A 22,809-nucleotide genomic window follows, 5' to 3' on the forward strand; every position below is an offset into this window, starting at 1 on the left:
ATGCTGATACACCTTGTCTATCCTCAGAGCCCAGGAAAATGAGTACATTCTACTGAAGAACAAGCTGAATTTCCCAGCAAGCACTGGATGAACATGTCACATCAACAGAACTAGGGGAAGGTGGTGATCTGGGACTTAGCACACAGCAAGATCTAATGATGCCAAATGAAACTCAGTTCTGTTTTGTGTGGAAACAATTGCATTTTGTAATTCTAATACGGGAAGGAGGGTCAAGACTAACAATTTAGGTTTATAACATTTTCATTAGTTGATCTCCTTGTATGTATGGCATCTTTCAAGATGAAAATTCTCAAGAAAACTGCCACTGCTTTGGCAATAAAGAGGAAGCTATAATGTGTACAGGATATTTTCTCCTCTGCTTCTGGGATATAATGGGATTTTTTAGAAGCAACTTAATTTGCTTAGGTATTGTCCAGTCTCCCAGTGCATTTATTACATCATTCTGTTCAACCAACCCAGAGAGAACCAAAAAACAATCTCAATTTTTTTTTCAGGAAGATGTGAAAATTAATATGGCATGTAGGTGCTGTTGGTTCCAATTAAAATCAATATCTGTCCTGATTTGTGCCTCTTGTCTCTGTGACAGAAAGGGGGCTGGCTAAGGGGATACATCTGCTCCTCTCTCCCAAAGGGGCTCAAAACAAGTGAATGACCCGCAGTGTTTATTATTAAGTTTTCAAAGGGAAAGTTGTTTTGGTCTAATTGAAGCAATAATATGAGAGAGGTTATTTCTGGTCAGTTCCCTGCTGTTTTCACTCAGGAGAATATATTCCAGGTGTGCAGTGGTCTGCTCTGCGGCATGAGGCCGCCTTCCCGTGAGTTTAGGCACGCTAGTACCAGTCGACTAGGGAACTAGAGGCAGGCAGGGGTTTCAGTCTACTTGGGACTCGCAAAGAAGCCCATTTCAGTTAACTTCAGAGTGAACGGTTAATGAATGCATTCATTTCCACAAGGTTCGGTATCGAAGGAATTAAGTAATCTTCAATCACTGGTACATTAAAGTGTTCTAATTCACTCCAAGTTGTTAACATCACAAGAAGTCATGTCATTATATTGCTACGCTTTTCTTTTTGAAATAAATGTTGTTTTCATTGCTTCCAGATTAATTAATGATCTGTTAAAATAAATGAAGGACTAATATCACTCTAGATACTCAAATTAAATTCATTATTGAAGAATAGCAACTTGTTCTATGTATTTCTCAGAAATAAAATATACTAGATGATAACTTTCTTTAAGATTCTATAACTGCCCTCAAGGATGATAGACTGAAGTTGCATATGCTGAAACTAGATTTGGGATAACGCAAATATCCAGTGTGTGTTTGTCTATAATTCATCCAAGGTCCATATGACAACCATTGCTAAGAAAGCACAAAGATGGCTGCAAGCAGCAGTTGGGGAACTTTAGTAACTGCTTCCCACTAATTCGCTAGTGAGTGTTTGCTGTTAACTTTGATATTATTTTGAGGTATTTACCCTTAACATTACAAAAGTAAAAAAGCTACATTGTTTAATAGAAATTAATTTTAATTTGAAGAGTTGTTTGCAGTATTGATTTGAGAGTATAGACTATTAATTGAATTCATCAAAAGTCCACATTGGTAATTTCAGGAATAAGAGTCTTAAAGTTGAAATTCAATGTCCTTTTGGTGGCAAATAGAGTTTTAAGTTTTGATTTTGCTTATTTTCATGTGTGAACCTAATATGAACCCACAGAGCAAAACAGTCACATTAAGAACATGAGCTGGATTTCAGGCTAATCAAGGGAAATGCCTGGGGAGGGTGGTGGTGGTAATGTCTGTTGCTCACCCGCTTAATCACGCAGACTCTCTCAATCCAGGATGCTTCCAAAGTCGAGTGGTAGCGATTTCTCAGTTCACATTCCCAGATGTGGGAGTCAAAGGGCCTAGCACCGAATGTTCTCCGAGGAGAGAGGCCTTCGGATGAGAATAGCCTTGCTTCTCCAGAAGGAGAATAATGAGCAGCGCCATGTCAAGGGCATCATATTTATAAAGTGCTTTGGGTTCTTTGGATGCTCTTCAAATGCTCCGAAAGATGATTACTTACGTGTTTTCACCGAGAGGGCAGAAGCCAGCTCCAGTGGCTGTGTATCAGTCAAATGGAGCCGACATCCACATTCCTTTCATGATTCTTTGCCTGCCCCTCCAAATACCACACACACAGCGACGGTCAATTACAGGGGAGCAGGTGAGGTGTGCAAATTAACACGGGAGAGAGAGAGAAGTGGTGAAAGTCCTGGGGGAGGGGATAGAAAGGCAGAGAGGGCGAGAAGATTGGAGCTGTCTGGTGAGAAGGCAAGGAACAATGCCATTTAATAAACATGAAAGTCAATAAGAGAAGATTTAAATTCTTGAACGGGAAACAGAAGTCCACGTGCTCCCCACGCTAAGTGGTTCTCAAAGTTTATGATGTTATGGTCGCCAGTTGATGGAAACTTGTCCCAAAACGATATGAAGTGTCTTATTTCATACACAACTACAAAAGAAGTAGGCAAATCTTAGAACAGATTATTTGAAACAATAAAAAAAATAAATAAATTGTGGCCATTGGTTAGTAAGTGCTGAGACTGACTTCGTGAAAGTTGTCTTGATATGGCTGAAGTCTTTCTCTGCTATTCTTCAGTGCTCATACAAGAGCTTGGAGCGATAAGAGCAGAGAAGTTAAGAAAACTTCTGCTACTCTTCCCCTCTCTATGAAACCTCTCAGATGCCAGAACTGAAGCAATCATAACGCCAATCTTAATAGACAGCAACACGTAAGCATTTTACGTGTATACCAGATGATTCATTACATTTTCAAATTTAGCTGCTTAGTTGATTATTTCAACAACAAAATTCGCTTCTAATGCAGTTTGTTCAATGATTTAGGATAATCTGAAATCACTTAAGCCTTTTTAGAGAGGAAAGCAAACTCGAGATATGCTTTAAAAATCTTTAACATGAGGAAGTCTTATTTTTCACAGTCAAGGAAGACTGAACATGTATGACAGCGGACTGATCATTCCTTACATTGTGTACTACAGTACTCATCAAGATTATGCAATAACCTAAACAGTGACGAGCTTAATTATTACTTTAATGGCAAGATCTCAGATATCCTACTTGTTGGAGTGTAAAAACGTCCTTTACACTCTGGTTTTCAAAACCGAAGGTGAGTTTTAAGTACTTTCGGTTTTTTTCTGCTATAACAAACAATCTTGTTTTAAATAAGACAACTGATTATGAATTGCCTTATTCACTATTAAAAAAAAGATTTGATCATATGAACTTTTAAATCCATTGATAATTATGAAGCTTAAAATGACTGTCACTTGTATAATTTGTAAATCATTTTCATTTCATTTGTTAAATAAAAACTAACTGAGGGCTGGAGAGATGGCTCAGTGGTTAAGAGCATTGCCTGCTCTTCCAAAGGTCTTGAGTTCAATTCCCGGCAACCACTTGGTGACTCACAATCATCTGTAATGAGGTCTGGTGCCCTCTTCTGGCCTGCAGACATACATGCAGACAGAATATTGTGTACATAATAAGTAAATAAATAAATATTTTAAAAAAACTAACTGAGCCTTGAAAAGAGAATCTAACACACAAGAGCCCCACAAAACTATGCCATAAGCAAATGCACTACTTTTGAGACTATGACAATCTGAGGCTATGAGTTCTTTGTAATATTCATGGAAACTATTGTTTTAGAGTGTTGGGGTGTGACACTTGGCACCATTGATCCCAATAGATCAGGGAACCAGCTCACCATCGCAGAGATTGTGAAAGGACAAATTTACAGGACGTCCATACAATGTTTGTAGCAGCTGTTGCAGTTACTAATAACTTATTTACACAATCACTTTATACTCTTTAAAAGCCTTATAGTATATCATCTTGGACTTAGATTATTGTAAGTAGTCAGAGAACTTGATTTTACAGGCAAAGGAACTGAAAATCATAATGCCAGTTGTTTTCTCTAAGGTCATACAAAAGCACATGGAGACCAAAGGCTAAATCTAAGCGGCTGAATATTTTATTCCATGATCCATGCTGTCTAGTAGATTCATGTCATTTCATCTGCACAACAATTTTCATATGATAGAGAAATATCCACATATTCTTGTTGTACAAATGGGAAATGTGATGGTGAGGTTTACTTTGCTGTCTTGTTTGGTTCAACTAGAGTCATCTGAGAAAGAGTATCTTCAATTAAGAAAATGCCTCCATGAGATGGGACTGTAGGCAACTCTTTGAGGGCTTCTTCCTGATTAATGATTAATGTCAGAGGTCCTAAACCATTGTAGGTGGCACCATCTCCACACAGGTAGACCTGGCTTTGAAACAAAAACCAAGCTGAGCGAGCCATAGATAGCAAACAGCAAACAGTGTTCTTTTGAAATTTTTTCTTCACGTCTTTTCTTCTAATTCCTGCCATGACTTGCCTAAATGACGGACTGCGATGTTGAAGCATAACATAAAATAATTGCATTCCTCCTCAAGTTGCTTCTCTTTATGGTGTTCATCACAGCAACATGAAGTAAACTACTACAGGAGGCAGGACTCAAAGAGTCACAATACACTCCAACTTAGGTCTCAGTGATTATTAAAGACAAGATTTAGTTTGATAGAATATCAAAAATTCTATCTTTTTTCAAAAATTGTTTGTTGGCTTTGTTCAAAAATTTGAAAACCACTCTAAAGCCATTGGATGCATTTCTGCTGAGACTCCCTCACCCCTAGCATTCTTTCAGTTTATTGTGTGGTTTTTGTTTAGGTCAGTGCAGATGAGCTTCACCTAGTGGTCTTGCAGAGTTATGGAGCTGTTGTGGTTTGTGTTGCATTGTATCTTCTAGAAAAAACTCATTATGTTGTTAATTACCCACATAGATGTGAATGAAGGAATGAGGCTAGTTTGCTTAGAACTCCTGAGGTGAGTTGATGTATCACTCTCACATAAAACCATAAATACAAAGCCAACCAAACAGAAGAGTGAAGATGAACAGCACCCACTTTTGTTCCTGCACTCCTCTCATTTTCCCTTGTCTTTGGAAATTGTAAATCCTGGCCATTCAAGGATCATTGTCGTTGGCAATAAGCACAGGATTCATCTGTTTATATCCTGGATTGCCCGCCAATTAGTAGAAGGCACATTTGTAAGCTCATTACCTCATAGTTTGGAGACACTGGACAAAGAAACTTAAAGCACATAGGCAGGACACTGAAATGTCTATGAATGAAGTAAGGAAGGGCATCAGGAAAACAGAAGGGGTAGCTATGGCTCCACGCATGTCTAGGAGGTGTATAGAATGGAAGGATTTTTCAACAGGGAACCTGAAGGAATGAACTATGTTGAGACCAGAAGTAACAAAAAAAGAAAGTTGTTAAGGCAAGATTATTAAGTGAAAAGAAAGCAAACCATGGAAAATATTGTTTTATAGACAAGGGAAGAAAATATTAAAAAGAAATACATAAAATCCAAAACAAAACAAAACAACAAGAACAAATAACAGTAACACACACACACAAAAATCCATGACACTACAACAAGATTCTTGAGGTATACTAAAAACAAACTTACAGCTTTGGTTATGTAGAGTATTTGCCTGCAAAGTTCAAAATCCTCAGTTCAAACCCCAGAGCAGTCAAAAGAGAGAAAAAATGTATTAGATGAGGTTAGGTGGATCTAAACTTACAAGTAAAGGTAGGTCATTTTATGGAAGTGATAGTAGGCTTCACTGAAGAGGTTAGAAAGGAATACATTTTGAAATTCTATTTCACATTGTGAAAATTAAGAGAGGCAAAGGTTAAGGCATCAAGCAGTCCTACTTAGTCACAGAGAAAAAAACTTATGTTTTTAAATGGTGAAGGCCTAGGGCAAAAGAGACTATCATTTCTGGCTGTGCTTTGGTGATAAAGATGGGAGACACTTTGAAGATTTGATCTATATGAAATAAAAAGAAAATAATAAGACTTACAAATTTTAGCCCCAAATATTAGAATTGTATAGTCCTTATCTAGAAAAAAATACTGACTAGAGCATCAGGATTTTTGCTTTTGACATCTTAAATTTGAGATGCCCAAACAGGGAGATCTTGACAAGACAGTTGAATTAGAGTATTAAGATACCAGGAAGTAGAGAGTGGTGGTGCACATCCTTAATCCTGGCACTAGGGAGGCAGAGTCAGGCAGGTGGCTGTAAGTTCAAGGCCAGCCTGATCTACAGAGTGAGTTCCAGGACAGCTAGGGCTACACAATGAAACCCTGTCTTGAAAGAAGCAAACAAATATACAGACAAACAAACAAACAAAAAAAGATTACAGAAAGATAGTTTGACATTGTGGTAATTTAGAAATCTGACTCAGAGGCAAGAAAAAAGACTAAATGAGTAATGGTGCTTGCCACCAAGCCTGATTTGAGTTCCAATTCCAGAAACCACATGCATTCACACACACACACACACACACACACACACACACACACCCCACACACGCTGTGTATGGTCATACACAAAATAAAGAAAATATTTAAAAGAGTGCTTTTTTACATGTTTTACATCTGTTGCATGTTTGGAATCCTGAGAAATTTTTGTTCAACTTCAAATATATTGGTATAAAAAATAGGCATACAAATCAAATATTTACTAATAATAAATCACAAAAGTATTTTAAAACAAGTTTTGATTTGCATATACTTTTGCTGTTTATTAAATTTGTAAGCAAATTTGCATCACAATGAGATTTATCTTTGATGTTTGCATAAAGAGTTAACTTTTGGCTGAATATTTTATATAATAATTTTAGAATTTGATAGATATTTTGATTTTAGAATAAATTATGCTGAGAAAGTTACATAACACATAGATTGTAATGGAAAATGGTAGAAGTATGTTTTAGGTATTTAAAAAATATGATGGACATTCTGTCCTAATCCTAAGGGGGAAAAAACACTTAACAATTTATAATGAAATAGAAGTCAGCAATTTAATTGGTATTTTTTTAGAATGAAATATTCTAACACAAGACAATTCAAAGTATACCTTTTTGCTATTTGCATAATGATGAATGAGGAAAACGGTCTCTATTTTCTATTATTAAAGCATTTATTTTATAGAAACAGAAAACTTCATATGTCCAGAAAACTACTGCAATGCATAGCATGGGGTAGTCTCCAGTACATGGTGTCTGTTGCAAATTCTGGTGATGGGACATGGTGTAGCTATGTGCAATGTACAATGAGCACGCTGAGTTTGGTGCCATGGCTGCCACAAAGTGTGGGGCTTCAGGAACTGACAAGCACTAACCAAATCCCCTGGAATCATTGTTTATTTGATTTTGAATTGCTTTTAGATTTTATGCATTCGGAAGCTTTCACTGTTGCCAGTTTTCTCATGGCCCTGGCAGTGAGTTACATAGCCATAGCGGGTGGGACCCATTGTGTCTGAAGCTGAGGCTTTCAGTGCTTGTCAGTCAAACCACCTGAAAGAAAGGGCCACATCTTTGAAACCGGATGAAGACAAAATTTTAAGAAACAATTACTGATTCGGATCTGATTTTTCATTTGCTTTTTAATAAAATAGAATTTGAAAGGTTTAGTACAAAAGTAAACCACAAGATTTTGTAGTTTGTGTATGACTTGAATTTTATAAAAATTTCCCACTACAAATCATAATCCCAGAGAACCTAGGAACCTAAGAGAGACATACATGAATCTGATCTACATGGGAAATAGAAAAAGACAAGATCACCTGAGTAAATTGGGAGCATGGGAACCATGGGAAAGGGTTGAAGGTAGGAGGAGAGGCAGGGAGGGGAGTAGAGAAAAATGTAGAGTTCAATAAAAATCAATTAAAGAATTACCCACTTGTCAGATTTATAGGATATTATTTATAGTTTGTATTCCCAGTCTTTTCTTGTATTACTTCACTTCCAAATAAAAGTTAGGTCTGCAAAGGTTTCCTCTAATGTAATGTTAGAATTATCATTAGGAAGACAAATGGAATAAGGAAACAAATATGAAGACTGAGTTTCCATTACGTCACAGTAAAGATAGTATCGACATGGAAAGAACAGCCTATGGGCGAACATGAGTTTCACACACATGAAATTGTAGAAATTGGCCTTTCTGCTTCCATTTCTATCTTCCAAGGATGAAGATGTTAATACCTACCTCAGAAGACTATAATTAACACCAAGAGAAAAAACTGGGTAAAAGAGATTAGGTATTATAAACACACATTATTAGACTGAAGTCATTATATATCTTTCAAAGTAATTTGTTGCTTTAAAAATACACAATATTTTAACATACTGTGGGTTATCTTGACCATAATTATTCAGTGGCATAATTTTTTGTTTGTTTATTTTGTAGTGGCTATTTTAGATTTGCTATTTAAAATTTTCAAACAATTGTTTCCCTTCTTCCAGAGTTAAAGTCTAGTATAGGCAGGCAGATGATTAGAAAAACTCCTCTTGTTCTCGTTCGTTTAGTCGTTCTAGGAAGACTTGCCAACCCCAAAGACTCATTTTTTTTTTTTCTTCTCAAAACTTTGCTCCACTCATTGGGAAAACACAAGTTAGAAAAATCTGCCTGCAACAGCCGGTGCCTCAAATTGAGCAGAATTTTCTGGGGGGAAAACATAGTTTTAAACATACATAAAACAAATGTGTGCCCACTCAAAGTACTCCATGCGTGTGTTTTTCTCTCCATATCAGCCTTTTGTACAAACCAAAGTAGACACAGAGCCTGGATGATTGCTGACCATTTATCGGAAAGATGCTGCAACATTAATTCAGATGATAGATTTATAACTTATTATGAGATGAAAGAAAATTAATCTTCAAGAAACTTAACAAGATTCCAATTCAAAACAATTTACTTTCACTTGTATTGTTCTATCCCCATGCTGAGACAGTTCCATTGTCATCAAGGCAATTAATTGGAGTTCCTTCTTCTCATAGGTCCCCATAGACACCAGAACTATATATCCTCTGAGCACTTTAGCGTGGGACCTTCGTTGATTACACACGTGAGACCAGTCTTTCCAGTATGCTTCTAAGCAAAAGAGAAAAAAAGGAAGAAAAGAACAGAAAAAAATTGTAAAATTTAAAGCAGACCTCAAGCATGGAAGAGAGAAATGTTCCCTTCCCAACTTAGATTAAGATAGAAATAGGAAAAATGAAATGTTCATGGAAAAATAAGCAAATAATTGCTCTTATACTGATTATGAATACCATAATTTGAGGTCTATACAACTTAATTTAAGTTCATTACTTCTACATTAAAAATGGAGAATTTTTCAAGTAAACAGAATAATTATTTAAACATATTTTAGAAGTTATAATTAATCTGTAATTAAAATATTATTGAGCATAAATTCATAGTAAATACTCCATTGCGGAACAATGAAGTAATTCACAAGAGAATAAAATACTTTCCCAAGTCTTCAAATGAGGACTGTGTCTTCCTTCAATACTAAATAAAATGTAAATGTAAATTTTTATATTCATGGTAGGCAGATGGTTACTTATTTAAAAAAAATATACCTATGGAATCTTTGCCCATTGAAAACTTTTTTCTAGGCACTGATACCATGACAATGAATAAAAGTATAAGAATCAATTCACTGAAGGAACCTAATTTCTAGTCAGGGAAAATTTCAAATGAACTAAGCAAAAAGTACAGAAGAGTGAACTGCACGGCAGAATTGGGTAGACAAATCAGACACACAGAAGAAAGACCTGCTCTTCAACAACCTCAGCTTGTTGCTGTGCTGTGCAAAATATCCTTAAACCAGCAGCAAATGAGGTGTCTAGCTGATTAAATCGGCCAAGCAAAGCTGTCGAGTTGTGAAAATTCTTCATTTGTTATGGAGAATAGATTTCCATAGTTACGGCATTGGCTCCATAGAAGGAAAAACTAGGATCAGGATGGCATTATAACCTTGAACTGTATGAACGCTATCTGAAATGTCTGCGCTTAATCTCATATGATTATATGATTAGAAAGGAAATTTTAGTAGTTAAGTTTCTAATTCTTAAGAAGAGATTGTTAGGACCATATGTGAATCGTCATGAGAAAGACGCACACCATCGACCATCACTACAAGGTGAAGAAGAAATGCATTTTGGATATAAGTTCAGTCTGCTCTGAGAAATTTTCCTCCCTCTTAAAATTTGAATGAATTTAATTTCCTCTCCTGATATTTAAAATAACTGCTTTCCCCTACTGGGACAGGAATACCTTCGCTGTAGCAGTCTACAGAGTGTTGAGACAAGTGTGTCATCGTGTCTTGTCAGGGCCACGTTTATCCCACAACCTCTGTATTCTCCATTTTTATTCTCAGGTTTTATTCAAGTATCCTAACCTTCATTATTGACATCACCTGAAATGAACTCAGTCTCACAGCTAACGTTCTTTTATTCTGATAAGGTTGGTGTTCTGGGGTCTTGGTATTGGTTACAGAAGTTTTAGTCTGCCAACCATATCCCCTAATTAGTGCCCTGTCATCGCATCCGCAGGACAAAAGTATTGCCAGTCATCTTCTGTCACCTCCCCACTACCATCATTGAAATCCCATACCAACGACCAAAGCATTTCTATCTGTGAACAAAGAGTTCTTGGCAGCCTGCTGTTGACTTCATCTGTAATTCCAGTCTGTCCTATTGCCAAAGGTTAGGCAGCTACGTCTATAACCAATCTTTGCAGCCAGGAGACTTTTCTGACCCCTCTCTGTTTGATGATATCTCTTGTCAAGCATGTGATCTCTCTCCTTTTATGCATTTTCCCACTGTGACTCATATGTGAGTACCCAGATATAGCACTGCATAGGGTTTCAAAATCGTAGAAAGTTGGTGAGTTTTGGACGACAAAAACAAAAGTAACAAAATAAATACATACTTCTAGACTATGCTAATTAGCAAACTTTAAAGTCAGTTTCATCTGTATTTAAGATTGAAAAAAAAAAATGAGAAGTTTGCTTCCTTCCTTGAAAACAAGCAAGCAGACATCAATATCACAAAGTTCCATAGCAACAGGTTATGTGTGGAGGTATCTTAGCCCTTCTTTGGCTCTGTCATCACCATGTTCCCCAGCCAGAGTTCAAATTGTACTTAATCACAGGAACATGCCAGGAATGCTAACAGGAAAAGGTGGGAAATGATTCAATTGACTGTTGGTTCACTCGCTAGTTCGATTTAAAAAAAAAAAAACTGTCACGTTTTAGGGACCTAACATGTTAATATTTTCAGCCAAGAGTTTATACTTAGAAAAAAAAATTCCAAAGAACAATTCTTTAAAATTTTTTATCTTAATTGTTTTGTCTCTGGGATTTTAAAACTAATTGCTAAGTGCTGATTTAAGCAAAATTACAATTGATAACATGCTCTGGGTGTGCTATAGAACTCAAACCTCAAAGATAGTAGGTTTCCTCCAGACCTTTGAACTGAAGGTCTTTCTCTGCAAGTTCCTGGAATCTGAGTGATTATTTCTCTCTACAAATACCGTGAGTCCTAATCACGCTGGGAAGCACTGACCCACTGTGCAGAAACATTAAAACAGTATTATACATTGTCATTGACAGTTTCCTATCGCAATATATAAACAACATTAAGGTAGTTATAACTAAGTTAGGCTGTTACCCCCAGTCCTATAGGCTGAATGGATTATAAACAGCAGGTTATTTCTCACAGTTCAGGAGGCAGGCCAGGAAGGACACACGAAAGTGTTGCCAGACAGACACACCATGTTGTGGTGGCTCATTTCCTTGCTGTTAAATAGCCTCAGTCCTGCTGTGTTTACTAATGGTGGAAGCAAGGAGGACTATGAAGCAGGGCAAAGTAGTTTTTACAAGGCCATTAGTCCCAAGAGGGCCTAGGCCTATCACCCACTCAAGCCCTCTTCTCTTCATATCTCCCAATGGGCTAGAACTACCATGGATAAGAATACAGAGAGGGCACAGGCACTAGTCTGTAGCACTTCCTCTTCAGGTTTTGCTTTCAAAACCAGGATGTACCTTAAAGATGAGTCAATTTACTGATGGCTGGTTGTTCTTAAACGTCATCATTTCCACTTCCCAGACAAAACGAAACAGGGCAGCGAGACAAGTGGCTGAGAGAGATGCAAACACCGGAGGAAGGAGCAGCTGACTAGTTTTCAATCGTTTTCAGAAACCAGAGAGATGGATTCTCTTCGCTTTATGATAATGGGTTTTGACCAATATAATATCTGTTCAGCAAGGAACTATACATAGAACAGTTATTGCAACTCATAATTTATACAAACAAGCAGAAAAATTCAACCCGTGTTTCAGTAAAAAGGCCAATACCATGATCGTGATGGAAGCCATTTCTGTGGTTTTAAACATTTAAGTTTAAAAGTGGAATGGTTTCCTATATCTCTCAGAGGATCCTACGAGCTTATCTATTTGATCTCACTAGACGCAGACACCAGGAGAGATGTAGATAAGGGTGATGCTCAGTAAAAAATAATCTTTTAGTTCTAGGAATTACCCCATAAACAAGCTGAAAAATTCTGCTCAGGGGGCAAGGAGATGTCTTAGTAATTAAAGCTGCTGGCCTGCCGTGCCATCCTGCTGACAAGAGTTGGATCCCATAAACCCACATAAAAAGCCCCATGTGGTGACAAACATCTGTAATCTCAGAACTCCTAGGGTGAGACTGGAAGTGGAGACAGGATAATCAGCCAGAAGCTCCTGGCCAGCCACCCTTCAGAACCCAGCACAGCAACCGGAACAAGAGAGACCCTACTTCAAAAAAATACGGTTGTCCTTTGACCTCTACATATGAACCGTGTAACATAAATGTCTACAGACCTCCCACACCCCACAAAACAACAACATGAATTTTACCCTCCGAGGGTCCCAGGACCTTTCTTGGGAGACAATTTCAGAGAAATGAAGAGAGTAAGCCGTCCAGACTGCAAAGCAAGCAAGAGTAGAGAGGGAAAAAGCGATCTTCCTACTCCCGGAGCTTCTGGCACAGGATCCAGGATGTTCAATCGTCTTACAGAAAATATCCAAGAAATTACATAGATAACTTCCACCACACCTTAGCTTTGCCAAATTCAAACCAAGCAAGCAAGGTTAACATTTCAGAGATCATCAAAGGGACATTTTATGTCTTCAAAATTACATGTTTTAGGTTTTCATAGCCTTTGCTATAGAATGATCTCTCTTCTGCGTAATTTAAATCATCTTCTTACAAATTTTTCTCCAATCACCCTTAGAGGAGACAGTGAACATCTGGTCAACTGATGTCTCAATGGTATTTATGACAATGATGTTTCCATTTAAAATTTAAGGATCCCAGTCAGGAGTTTTTAAGATACTTCTACCTCAATTTGGGTTCCTTCTTTCTTTTTGTTATATTTTCTAATGTAAATATTTGCCTAATGGAATTGAATGGATATACTCATTTGGGACTATTTTACCTATGTTATAGTCTTATTTATCAAAGCTTGAATATATTCAGAAAATTCTTAAAGACATGTGCAGACTTTTGTATTGACCTTTGATTATTGATATTAATAATTTGGAAGGTCCATGGTGTCCAAGTACTGGACAATCAGCCCATCAGTTTCTTAATTGGGTACAAAGAGTTCCTAAGCCCGTTGCTTTATTCATTTTTGAAACGCAGTGAGCAGGCCATCAGCTTCTCACCTCCTGCTTTTCTTCTTTCCCCAGCTATTTCCACCACCCTTCAAGCAAGTAATTTCTCTTTCTTTCTTTTTCTTATTTTCTCTTATAAGTTTGGTACTTCATTTACGAAGGTTTAAGCCTTGCAAAGCAGGAGAATCCCAGGTGGCTGAGAGGCTGAAGAGATCATGAGGTGCTGTGGACAGCTGAAGCATCTTTTGTTTACCAATACACAAAGCACTCAAAGGTAGGTACACAAACGTACAGACATGCACAGGCAGGCTGGCAAAAGCAAAAGACTAGGCTTTTGACCTCAAGGTGATATTTGTACACAAAACCTAGAGCAAATGTGGCATTCTGCAAGAAGAGGTTGTGTAAGAGATGACATCACGGTTTACTTTTGGGCTCCCCAGACATCTGGTGTCAGCCATGTTGCAGTGATTCATAGTCCTCCAGATGTCCAGTGTTAGGCACCTTGGCTCATGTTGGGTATCCATAGAAGTGCCATGTTGTAGAAATACAAATTGCCCCTTAGGGCCCTCTATTTCCTACACTTACTTCTTTATTACTTAAAACCCCATTCATTTCTCCCCCTTTTGCCACTTTTAGCAGAGACCTCCTACTTACCATACCTTAAAAACATTCCCTTAATGGCTCATAGTGATAAACACCATAAATACTATGGCATCGTTCTCTGGTTAGTAAACAACAGGAAGCCAGGTGGCTGCCTTTCATTGTGTCTGAACAGGCATAGACCATACTCCTTTCTCTTTCTTCCGGAGCACCCACAGCTGTTTCTGATCTGGTTCACAAAGTGGGCGTGGCGTCTACACCCTTTTCATCTGTCTTTTCCTGTTCCATTACTACGGTCCTTCACAGGGAGATGAGAAGATAGGCAAAGGCAAGCATCTTTATTGCTATAATGTGGTCATACTACAGGAAAGAATTACAACTTCATTTGCTCTTTATGGTACAATAAAAATCTCAGATTGCTGAGGAAATCACCTAAACAGAAAACCTAGCTATTGGTAGCCAACAGGGAGGCTACTGTGGCCATGTTAAGTTTGGCTCTCGGGGGTTTCCTCGCCACTTCCTTGGTGATAACAGTTTAGTATGGATGAGAAACTGCCACCTTGGAGGACTGACTGTTATTTGAAAACTCCCTAAGGGAAATTTTGTTGTATGCAGTTGTAAATTAATGTATCATGTTTCGACTTCGACATTTTAGAAAGCCCTATCAAATGAACAGTACACTATGCTTTCTAACTAATGCTTTTGGTTAAACAAAAGAGGACATGGTGTTGGACTGGGTAATTTTTTATTCATTCTCTCCAAATGGTCATTTAGGAAATGAGTCATAAGTGCTATGCGTACAAGTGTACCATAAAAGGTCCATTGACTAAGTGCAGTTACAATGGACCTGCCTGCCAGGCAACTCTCCAGAAGTGCCACTTAATACCATTCTTAGCATCACCCTGAACCCCTAACAAGAAGGTAAAATGAGAAAAGGGGGAGAAACTGTTTCCCCACTTAACAAATCAAGGGCCATTTTTGTCTAAAGCAAAGTCAGAACTGAAAAAAACAACAACATGATATAGCTTGGTCTTCTTCCAGGATCAGTGAGAGTCCTGCCAAAAAGCAAGAAACAGTATCTGAAAATGTTTGAAAGGCAGGAGATGTGCCAACCCTCATCCACAAGGTTACTTGAGACAGGAATGGGGAGTTTCTGAATGATTGGCACGACTTGTTGCCATTATCAATTAAGGCTTAGGGAGCTCACTCGATATGCCTGGTTATTTTTACCCAGTACCAGAAAGGTAGTGTTTCTCCATGGCAGAGGGTAGTTACAGTCTGTTTAATATTGCTAACTAAAGAATGGCTCCTGATGTAGAGACGGAGTACAATTTGCTTGTTAACAGTCATTGGCTGCAAGTCTAGGTCAAAGACAATGTGCCAGTCATCCCACAATTCAGACATTTGCCGATTAATATCTCTTCTGAGGGTCAAAAGACACCTACGTGAAATACTGCATAGGGATTATCATGCGGTGTACAGTACACACAAATGTCACATTGGATAGGGGAAGTTCTGCTCGGTAGGCATGTTGTGATTTGTGTAGAATGTCAACAAACAAGTTTGGCTCGTTCTTTAAACACCGTTTTTGGGTTTTTTTTTTTTTTTTTTCGGTTCTACCTGAGTACAGAGGGAGACCAACTAGGGACAGTTCGTAAAGTTTGGACAGTTTGTTCACTTCTGCTGCCTTCTATGTGACTGTGAGGCAGGGAATAATTTATAAAATCATATAAAAATCAGATGCATTTTACCCTTTCTTCTCTCCTGTACTGTACCTAGATGAAACTGATAGCATAAGGTTTTAATCTAAGAAATAGCTCTGAAGATCTTTGTCGTAAGTAGATCCATTTCTTCGGGAGACGGATTAACCCTTCAGGCAACTGAAATATTTCTTTTAAGACCATGTCCTCTGTCAGGTGAAATCTGTGACCCATAATTATGAACCTACCTCATACTTAAGTATATACTGTGTTCAGCACATATCCAAGGACCAAAAACTATGTTAGGCTGCAGGTCTGCTGATTAGCATTGTCTTAGAGAGACTTACGTTACTAATAAATTAACATAGGCTTCTCTCATTCTCACATTCCTCTTCTTTCATTTTTGTTTTGTGCGTTTATGTCCTATTGTTGTTCACAAATGACAAAAGGTAGGACTGGCTCTTAACAGATTTTCAGTGGGAACCAAACTTTCCTTCCACAGAAAATAGGATAAAAAGTCTATTGGATGGAATTTTAATGTGAGGAAAATTGATTTGATTTAAATGTTTTATTTATGTCTAAGAATATCTGGAAGTACTTTTGGAAAAAAACTATTTAGGTTTCTTTCATTGAAGAGGGAAAATTTCAGATTCAGGAAGATTAAATGGGAGTTGGAAAGTTATCTCAACACTTAAGAGTGCTTGTTCTCCCCTAGGACTGGTGTGTGATTCCCAGCACCCATGTCAGGCAACTCACAAATTCCTGGAAATCCAGCTTTAGCAGAGTCAAAACCCTCTTCTGGATTTTTAAGGTACCACATTTATGCTCACATACACAGAGATACACATAAACATAATTAAAAATAAAATAAATGATTAAAAAGCAAAATTTTCAACTAAAATGGTAGATAGAATGCAGACATTTAACTATGCTAACTACAGGAGACCCACTGAAAAGAACATTGGAGAATACACAAAAAAAATAATGAACCAAATAAGCACAATGGTTAAGAAAGTATAAAGCAGAGTGGTAACAAGTTTAACGGATTTTTTTAAACAAAGAAACAAACAAACAAACAATTTTAGTCGTGGACACTTTAAAAAAAAAGAAAAAGAAACTGGATTTATATGTCTACACTCCCCAAAGTCGAAGGATCAGAGCCAGCAGGAACTTCTGGTGAAAAGGGCACAGAAACAGGGATATCTAAAAGACTACAGCTCTGCTTCAAGAGTGACTCACATGTTGAAAAATCAAATTAATGAGTATTTTAAATAGAAAACTGGGATAAGAGCCTAGAAATCTGGCTCACCATTCTGTGTTTTATTTATTATGTGATCATTAGCATGCTGTGAATGTGTGTGTATGTGTGTGTGTGTGTGTGTGTGTGTGTGTGAGAGAGAGAGAGAGAGAGAGAGAAAGAGAGAGACAGAGAGCACGTGCAAAAGACAGAGACACAGAGAGAGTGACAGAGGCAGACAGAGAAAGACAGAGACACACACAAGGAGATTCTAAATAATGCTAGATGCTCCTAAAAAAAACCTGATATATATCCAAAAGAATTCTGAATCACTATACAGAAAATAAAACAAAATTATTGATGAAATGCCTGCCTCCTAAAAAATGTTTGAGTGAATATATTAATTTTTATTGTCAATTAATTTTGAGTTTTGTTTTTTATTATTTTATTATTTTTATTATATTATTATTTTATTACAGTGCTCTTGGGAATGGTATGATTGATTTACCTGCTGAAGGAACCCTGGTAACTGAGAGGGTCAGTACAAGTTATGATTACATGTGAGCTATCAAGGCGGAAGAAGCCAAGTTTGCTCTGGACTAACAGATCTTTGAGGTTATAACAAATGCTCACACGTAAGGGAAAGGGTGGTACCCTCAAGCTGCAGGGTTTGCTTTTATTTTCCTACAGGAGACACAAAACATGAAAGGAAAAATAGTTTAGCTATTTAACAGATTTTTTTTTTTCCTGAGACAGGGATTCTCCCTAGCTGTCCTGGAACTAGTTCTTATAGCCCAGGCTGGTCTTGAACTCACAGATCCACCTACTGTTGCTCCCAAGTGCTGGGATTAAAGGCATGGTCTGAAAACTTTGTCTAAAGCATACTGTGAGACCATATGTTATCGTATATATAAAGCAAAACCTGAAAAGACACATGCGTTGAAGGTTCCCGTTGTGTTTGAGATGAATGAATCATGAAGACTCTAACTTAGAGGTTCTTGGTGAGCGCTAGTTGAAGGATAGAGCTTTTCGCCTTTGGAGGTTGTATCTTGTCTACAGTTCTCTCTCTTGCTTGTTCTGTTTCTCTTTCTCTCTCTTTGCTTCTCTATCTCTCTCTGTCCCATGTTTGGAGGATATGAGTAACTTTGTTTTCCATCTCGCTCCCCACCATGAGCCAACTGACCATGGACTAAAACATTTCCAACAGCTAACCAATTAAATCTTCTGTTCTTTCCAGTGTTTTCTCAGGTGTTTTCCACAGTGATGAAAACTACCTCACGAGACCCTTGATAGTGAATGTTCTTCATAGTATGGTGTATGTTTGCTAGCTCACTTTCATTATTAATAACATTTTCTTTACCTCAAAAGCTTTTGATAAGAGTAGTACTATATATTCACCAAAAACTGATGGTCAGAAAATTGAAGTATCTTTGGAAGAAAATGTTGGAAGTATGGAAGAGAATATAGGCAGTTTTGTGAAGAGAGTCTAAATAGAAGCCAGTAGTTCTATTTGCAAAGCAAAACACAGCATCTATTTGATGCTACCTTGAGGTAATAATCTAGTTGTTCTTTACCATATTTTAACTCAGGATACCATCTTAAAATAGTTGATTGAGAAATTATTCAGACATATTTTGCCCTTCTTATATTTTAAAGATGAATTTTGATAGACGCCATGCATGACATTGAGTAAAAGTAAAAGACTTATTTACATTTTATTTTCAAACATCATTACTTATTTTTTGTGAAAAATTACATTCACATTTGAACTTAAATCAAAAAATGGTTACCTCGTACCACAGGGTCAGTAGGAAATAAATGGTCATCATTTAAGTCTTTGGTGATGGCCAAGGATCCACTTAAATAATAATTACCGTAAATAAATCTACTAACTAAAAGATAGTAAGTATTACATTCTGTTGTGAACGTGCTCAGGATTTGATTTTCTATTGAAATGTCATAGTAAGGGACCAACCTGTGCTTGTTTATCTGGGGCATTGCCCGTTTAGAATCAGAAAGCTCTCCACCAAAAGAAACCCATCAGCCCTTGACAGACAAGCAAGTGTTTTCCTCATCTTTAGATTACCACACGGTTAAGCTAGGACCTGTAAATCCATTCAGTGGGAAAAACACATTTGCACAAAAACCCCAAATATTGATGTTATACAATATTAAAGAACATCTTCTTCTTTAATGTTTTTGTTTGTTTGTTTGCCGTTTGTAAGCATCATCAGAGCCAGAGGTGCCAGAAATCCTTACGAAAGACCATCCTTACGGGGTTCTAAGTTAGAGCCAGTAAAACGGCAGAAATTTCCCGGCCAGTTCTGCAGACTTAAAAGGTTCTGATAGTTCGGATAAGCTTCAGACAAGCAGCCAATTTCTGGAAGCATATCTGAACTCACTCCAAATCCCCAACCTTTTGAGGTTTACGTCTCCTTAGTCCAAAGCCATTGCAAGAGCTGACAGCCCCTTCACAACTTCACATGAGCAATAATGAGTCTGAGATTATTGGAGGCGCCGAGTCACGCCATCCTCTCACTGTTTGGATAATAAAGTTCAGAAGTACTGAGGGTAATCTCAGAGAGAGACAGAGACCAAGTTTTACTTATCATTTTTGTGCTCACTTCCTTTTTAGCTAATTAAACCTTCGTTCTTCACAGGAAATAAAATTTTGCAACCCCCCCATAATAGTTTGGCTTCATAATATTGTATATATCTTTTTCCGGTTTGTCTGGAAAAACAGGAAGAGAGGGGTGCTAGTGTGAAGACCCAGGACAGCAAGTTATCTTTTTAAATGAGCAGATTTTTCTTTGCACATGGCCAAAGATAGCCATGCCACGGGGTCAACAAGAATGCTTACCCCGGATCCCTGTGTGGAGCATTACAGAGATGGCAGGGGGAAGAGGCCTGGAGATAAATGGGGTAATTTTTTAGCACTGAGGGTCAGCGGTTCCGACAGTCTCTTAGAGGCGCCTTTATTTGGTCATGCATAAGGCTCCCAACAGGCTGTGTCAAGCGTGAGGCAGCAGGAGAACAAGCAATGAAACCCGATTACAGGCTCTAAGGCAAGTTCAAAACAGTGAGGGTGGTTTGTGCCTTATCGTCCCATATTTTCCGTAGCTCCCAACTTCTTTCTCCCTTCTATTCAAAGTATAATGGCAGGCAGAGAAGAGAACTACGGGCTACATGGAACCACCCAGCCACACATAGTTATGGAGAATAATGTTTCAGAGCCATTTGTAAAAATATTTTGTTTTCTAATGAATTTCTAATGGAAGATTAAGAGTGGGGGTAAAAACAGCTAGATAGGAGATACATATATGTACATTAACACATTCTGACTTACCACTTGGAATTTTACATATGGAATCTAATAACAATGAATATTCATAGGGACTAACAAACTGCCAAGTAATGTGCTAATTAAACAGATTTAGTGGGATAAAGGAGTGGAATAAATATGCTAAAATTAGAAAGGAACTCAACTAAGATTAATGTTGCTTTATTAACATGCTTTCTGTTCTGAAAAATACTCTTATCCCCATGTCCCCGGGGATTACATTATATTATACTGTAATCTACAAAGTCTACAGATGTTGCTGTGCACTGTATTTATGTTTACAAACAATGACATCTCAAAACAATTAAAAAATCTTGTATAAAAAGTGAATTTGAGAGAAGTTTTAAATCAGCTCACTGTAAATTAAAAAAAAAACAATGTATGTTTAAAGAAACTTTTAGGAAAATTAAATAGCCTTCTGTTGATTTTTTATTTGCTTGTTTTATTTGTGAGAAAGGGTTTCTCTATGTAGCACTGGCTGTCCCGGAACTAGTTCTTTAGACCAGTCTGGCCTCAAACTCACAGAGATTCACCTGCCTCTGCATACCAAGTGCTGGGATTAAAGGCGTGCACCACCACTGACTGGCTAAATATCTTTCTGATGGCACATCCATTTCTTTTCTATTTTTCCAATGATGATTACGATTACAGATCAGAGGTATTTGCATTTTGATGTTAAATGTGAAACTTCCATGTTTGGATTATTAAGGATCCTTTTCTCCCAGCCACAGGCATTCATGAGTTGTAAGATGCATGAGTCAAATGATATGTTTTTGATTCTCGAAGCAATTTTAGCTGTGCTATTTTTTTTTCTGTTAATGGCAGTGGGAACCTAACAGGAAGGTGGACAAGTGCAGAGGAGCTTCCATTTTTACAGTGAACACTGGGCGAAGTTTGAAAGGGAGGAGGGGTAAAAGGCCCTATAAAATGTATGTATCCCTCTTAGCTAGATGAGCTTATGTTTGATGCCATTTGCCTGAAGCAATACAATGCTAAAATGCCCATTGGGTGTTCTCAGCTGTCTGTTGTTTGGATACTCCTCCGAGCTTTACACTGTTCATGAGCTTCACACTTCATCAGGTGAAACGTGCCAGAGGTGCCCAACTCTCAAGAATCTGGGTCTATTCTTGCCACTGGTAGTTCAAAAATTAATTAGGAAATATTAAAGTTCAATAATAGATCTATTTCCCAATTAAATTTCTTAGGATAATCATGCTGTGTGTGTTTGGGTTGAGGGACATTTTAAGATAGAAGAGGAATGGGGGCTGAGCAATAGAGAAGAGCACATATTAAATTGTTCCCTTCAGCTTAAGCATACAACCTGGATAAAACGGATCGTTTCTGTTAGAATCATTAAATGTTTAACATGAAGGAATCAGAGATATCACATGGCTCAACGTATTTATTTCACATTTGATGCAACAAAGGCTTAGAAGATTAAACCTATTTTTCTGGGCTCACAAAAAATAGATGTTAGAACAGGAACAGGCCAGCTTTCAGAAGTCAATGTCAGTTACTATAACAGACACTTGTGACATCATTTTAAGGAACATCTCGTTCTTCACAAAAAGTCAGTGGAATTCTTAACTAACCCAGAATACTGGTAGTGGTCAACAGAAACATATATTTTTAAATAATCTTTAATATAGACATTTCCATCCACAGATATTGTTCTGTCTTGTAATAAAACTAATAAATAACAGTATGTGTTTAGTATGAACAATAATCAATTTTATAGTATTTTGACTATTATATGAATGGTTCAATACATAAGCATGATTATACTTATATGATTTTATATCATCCACTTGGATTATGTTTTATTTAAAAATTAGTTAATACATGCTGCAGTATATTTTGAAATGCAAGTCAAACTTCCAATATATGTACACAACTCTATAAGAACCAGAATGTTAAATGTAACTCACACGTTCTCTCTCACTCTAGACTATTGAAAGTTTATCCAGCTATTTTTGATGCTTTCTACTACACTTTCCATCCATCTGTTGACTTTTTCCTTAATGAAAGTAGACCAAACCTGTACATATGGCCTTTGAATATAATAATAATTTTTGACTTCTAGTTCGTTGCATGAGTAGAGAACTTGGACATTAGTTTTAGTAGGCCTATTACAAACCCTCCTTCTCCCCATCTTCCAGGCCACAGTGTGAATTTTGTATGCCTGTTTTCTTTACCCTTTCTGGGTAGGCAGAGTTATTCACTATAAGCACCATCAGAGAACCAAGTGTCAATGAACCACACAGAGAGCTGACAGCTACT

The sequence above is a fragment of the Myodes glareolus genome, chromosome 1 (assembly GCF_982192425.1).
Source record: "Myodes glareolus chromosome 1, mMyoGla1.1, whole genome shotgun sequence".
NCBI lineage: Eukaryota > Metazoa > Chordata > Mammalia > Rodentia > Cricetidae > Myodes > Myodes glareolus.